The following is a 5048-nucleotide window of genomic DNA, read 5'->3' on the forward strand; positions in this document are numbered from 1 at the left end:
TGATACAACTAACCAACAAAAACGGACTTGCTACTTAAATTGGTTCATGGTTAAAAGAACAGAGCCCTTAGTTCTCAAATATAAATATGGACATCAACACACAGGTCATGAGCCAATCCAAAGCATGGCTTGTAGAATTAATCAATAAAATGGAATATCTGTATATACAAAGGCCGCCTAGTGGAAATCTAAAAGGTTATTAACAGTCTAACCATCAGAGGGGCCTAAAGAGGGGGGTTCGAACTAAGTTAATGAAAAAGGGGCTAAGAAGGAAAGCCGAAAGAAAGTACTCCCTCCGTAAACTAATATAAGAGCGTTTAGAATACTACTTTAGTATTCTAAACGCTCTTATATTAGTTTACGGAGGGAGTACAACAAAAGAGAGCCCGAACAGTGACATCTGTTCTTCGGAACAAACAGTTTCACCCTGTTCTTAGGAGCTCGAACTTGACATATAACAAGTGAATTACATAGCCACACGAGACTTTATTTATGCATTTTTATGGCATAAACAAATCTTCATAGACCCAATATCTGAATCATGCAACATTTCAATATAGCTTAATTTTCCTGAATAACTATTTTCAATAGAATTAGTTATGACATGCATACTTAGTTACTACACCCTTCTTATTCTTCATTGTAGATTCTCAGGAAGCCCACAAGGAAGTATTATCCCTGTCTCTTTCTCTATGTCTCTTCAACTCTATTAGAATTCAAATTTGGCCCTATTTTTCCGGAGATGGTTTTTCCTAGCAAATCCCTGCATAAACAAACGTTCTTCAAAATCTAAGTATGGAATGCTTATTTGTTTAATTGGTAGAGAAAATCACTTCATAATCTCCTCTAGGCATTACAGCAAACACGTGGTACACAACAGAAATCAACATATGTACCTTAGCAAGAAAGGGTAATGCTTCATTGTCTACGCACTTGGCACCATTGTTTTGGGCACATGTGGCTCTTTGAAATATATCATCCTAAGCATAACAATTTAGATACTAACATATTTGGTTGCTTAATACTTTGATACATGGGAAGAAGAATGTTTCATTTTGACACATTTAGTTCTGTTGTGGACCATGAAATAATATTGCAGCCACTAATTAAACCATGCAGTCAAATTGGTATGAAAGCATAATTATGAATCTTCCCATTAAAGATTAAAATGCGATATAATTCTAGGCTGACAACAATAAAAGAAGCAGTACAGATCAACCAAAATGCGAAATTCAACAGAAGAGTGCAAGTTTCAAGAATCTGGAAAGAGATTATGTAGTACAATATTTAAGGATCCTCTAGGACCTCCTGCAGGTAGAACTGTCATCTGCATCATCTACTAACTCTACTACAAAATGAAGCTGCTCGTGTGTCAGCAGTTGTCACTGAATTTTTAGATGACCGGCAATAAAGTTTGCTGATTAATTTTGGACTACTAAGTTTAAGTTTTCCATGTGTGTAGGTGTAGCAGGTAACAGCTCTGAACGCTGAAAAAAAGAATAAAAATCAAATCCTTTCTCCATGCCCTCACAATGCCTATGAATTTCACATAGTGTTCGTTTAAACAACACACACATTGTCCATTCAAAAAGAGGTGGAATAAAATTAAATCTAAACCGAACTTGACAAATTTTTTAATTCAGAGCCTTTGTATAGCTGACAATGGATCATCGTATACAACAAGATCCAGTAAGTAATGCAAGAGCACACACATACATAAGAGTCAAAAACTGATTAGAAGGCATGACCTACATGGATAGACTGAGGTCTCTGCAGTGCAAGGATTAAAAAAATGGTAGCAACATGCCAAAGACAACGACAGTCAAGGATGGCATCTTCTTCCATTCGGTGGTCCATGCTCTCTGCAATCCCGGAAGAAGAACATACCTTGAAAGGCTGAAATCAGGAGTAAAGAACATATCAAAAGGGTTCAGAAATAGAAAGCAGAAAATTCAAGAGTCAGTACAAAAACAAAATAGGTCTTTGTATCATAAACTCTGTATATCCAAATCACTAAGAAGATCCTCTGCTCTACTACTCCTTCAACTTCAAGGACGCCTCGCATGCTGCGCCTCTTACTTCTAATAAACACATGAACGAATCAGCATTTATGCGTTGAATAAAAAAGATCCCCACGAAACATACCAAAGGGCGATGTAGTGGGACTCAGATCCTGTTGCCCCACAGTATGGAAAAAGAAAGAAAGAAGTTTATTCTAACACGATTATTGGCCCCAATTTCCTCAACTTTGCGCACAAATTGTTCGAAGGAGTAATATGGGATCAAGTAAGAGTGCCAGTTTAGCGTCAAGCTTGATAAGATTGCAAAGGTCCTCTAGCTGGCATCAAGACAATAATTCAAATTTAGGAGGCCATCAAAAATCAGAATAAGTATAAGTGTGCAGTGAGCAACATCGGGCTACAGTCTCTACTGTTTATGATACCCAAGTTTTATGAGAAGAAGGCAAATTAGAACTATAACACATGCTTAACATCCTGAATATCATGTTGCCAACTTGTGAAATAAAGCTTTTGAACTAACAGTAGCTACGTAGGTACATCTCCTAGATGTTGTTGAGACTGAGATAATGATGGTCATAAAAAAGAGAAGTGAGAACATTACTTCTTACTTTTTACTCATAAAGTTTGCAAAGTTTTAATGACGAGGAGGTACAAACATAGAGAAGTTGTATCATCCAAGAAGGTGCATGTACGTAAACTTTTGCTCACATGTTCCAAGCAGTATTGAGCCACACGTCTGGTTCCAATCCTTAGAACAATTGGACTGCAATGCCTGCGGATTTTCACTTGATGAGATTCTGTTTTCTAAGATTAAATACAAACAAAAAAAGACATTCACCTCCAATTAAATTGATCGGGAGTTGCCTTGGTCTTCAAATTTAAAATGTAAAACATGAATATGTATGTATGCTGCTTCGACAAATCTAGTTCAAGGGATGTTGGTATGGTTCTTCCTATTAGGAAAATTGAACATAGAGGAGGAATCTGCAGACTTTATATTTCATCTTGCATTCTCTTTTTACATGCAGATAAAAAATGAAGTAAATACTTTTAAGTGATAAGTGTTACCTTGGATTTCTACTCGTAAATCTGGGCGTATTTCATGTAGCTAGCATTTTGAATGCGTGAGATTAGATGTGGCTGTGCCTGCGAGCCTGTCAGTCAGAATTCAGAAGCCTGGGTCGTGAAAATGCACTGTTGATTGGTTGTGTACTAACTGCTGGAGCTAAAATGGTCGTAGATCTTCTTGTGCCTTAACTCATCACATGCAGTCCTCCTGCATAGTTCGAAAAAGGAAATAATTCACAAAACAATACTGAGGAAGACATATAATGGTAAGATAGGAACAGCTAGCTAGCCAGCGGCTGAAGGACTCATTCAGTTAACTGGCTTGTAATCATCACCCAGTCGCTCCCAAAATTATTCAGTACAGGGCCAAAATCACAATCGTCAGTCTCATGCAAATCCTTAATTTCCCTTACCGTTGAACACTCATCAGGACTAAATAAATTATGAAAAAAATCAAGTAAACAGAATTACTTGCTAGTGCTTGCTGAATGGTTTGAGGCATCAGGCATGGGGAGGAAATCTCACCAGATGAGGAGGTCCTGCCGAAGGAGGGGATCCCACAGGTCTTCATGCCTCGATCCGGCCAGAAGGAGCAGCCGTCATGACAATGGCAGGGTCGCTCCCCCAACCTTGTAGCCTGCTAGAACAATGACAATAATGTTGATACACCAGATAAGAAGCGCAAGCCACTTGAGAGCAGTCTGCTTGCCAGAACAATTAATGAATTAACCTCTTGAAGTAGAACAAGCACGTTGACACACAAGTTAAGAAGCACAAACCTTAAGAGCGGTCTGCTTGCGCAAGATATCATTGGACTTGAACATGACTGCGGTAATCCAAATCATTACGAAGAAACCTACACAATATAAACTCAATTGGAATGAGGAACTCGCCATCATCTTCTGACCAGCAACTCTCTGCAGTATTTGGATCGAACCAAACTCGCGTCACAAATTCAGGCGTATAGCCTGATGAGGGAAACCTCACGCTTCATAGAGAAGAAAGAGGTAGGTGCTGCACGCGGATTCACGTACCTTGCAGGTGCTGGCGGATGAAGACGCCGAGGAGGAGCAGGGAGAAGGGCAGCGCGTGGTCCACCCACCTCGCCAGACGCTGCACCTCATAGCCCTGGTACGGCGAGTCCCCCCTCCCGCCGCCCGCGCCGGCCTCGAGGCCCCCCCACGCCGCGGGGGCCTCCTCGTCCGTGAGCTGCTGCCCTCCCGCGTTCCCCGTCGGCGCCAGGCGCGTTGTCAGCCCCGCAGATCCGAATCGGCACCTTCCTGTCGGCCCCCGCGCTGGGAACTGCCGCCTCCGGCCTGGGCCCGCAGGACGCCCGAGGAGTTCTTTGGGGGTGAGCTCCTCGCGCGGACACAAACGGGCGGAGCATCGGACGCCCCCCTCCCCCCAATGCCATGGTGTGCCGTCCAGCCGTCGTGCTTCAAGCCCCGGCCGCCTTCCTTCCAGATTCGCTGCCTACGCGCCGTCCTCACCGGATTCATCGAGATCCGACAGTTCCTCGTCGTCGGCGGTGGCAGGCCACGGGTCGCCGGCAGTGGAAGGCTGCGGGTGTGGGGGCACTCGGGGTAGGGGTAGGCGCGCCAGCGAGGTGGGCGGCGGCGGCCAGCGGCGCGCGGTGAGGCAGGGTGGGGCGTGGCAGGAGGCAGCGACGCGCTGGAGGTGTCGAGGAGGCAGGATGGAGCGGTTGCTTGTTTTTTTTTTCTTTTATCTCACACGCAACAGTTTGGGTTACTAACATGAGGACTGCGGGTTGAACTGTCAAAAAGTATAGGGACTCTTTTACAAAAGCGCTGCGACGGTGAACCCGAAGACTCAATCCGTGCTTTATTATCTAAAAAAAAATAATAATATACTACTAGTACAAATGCCCGTGCGTTGCATCGGGCGATAAATATGACAGAACTTGCTTCATGGGTCTTTTTTGTCACTTTATATATCCAA

General features: G+C 43.1%; 1 long non-coding RNA gene across 4 annotated transcripts; it reads right to left on the reverse strand.

The window, feature by feature from the left end:
* Positions 1 to 399: 399 nt before the first annotated feature.
* LOC123085827 (uncharacterized) lies at positions 400 to 4799 on the reverse strand. 4 transcript variants are annotated; one of them, XR_006439956.1, is made up of 8 exons: positions 4124 to 4799; positions 3869 to 3945; positions 3615 to 3726; positions 3090 to 3297; positions 2730 to 2793; positions 2146 to 2338; positions 1753 to 1862; positions 400 to 763 (listed from the first exon to the last, which is right to left on the reverse strand). It is a non-coding gene; the product is annotated as an uncharacterized lncRNA (long non-coding RNA). The 4 variants fall into 4 exon arrangements; XR_006439958.1 differs by having other exon boundaries at positions 1753 to 1896; XR_006439957.1 differs by having other exon boundaries at positions 3869 to 4006.
* Between the last annotated feature and the right edge of the window lie 249 nt (positions 4800 to 5048).

The sequence above is a fragment of the Triticum aestivum genome, chromosome 4A (assembly GCF_018294505.1).
Source record: "Triticum aestivum cultivar Chinese Spring chromosome 4A, IWGSC CS RefSeq v2.1, whole genome shotgun sequence".
Lineage (NCBI taxonomy): Eukaryota > Viridiplantae > Streptophyta > Magnoliopsida > Poales > Poaceae > Triticum > Triticum aestivum.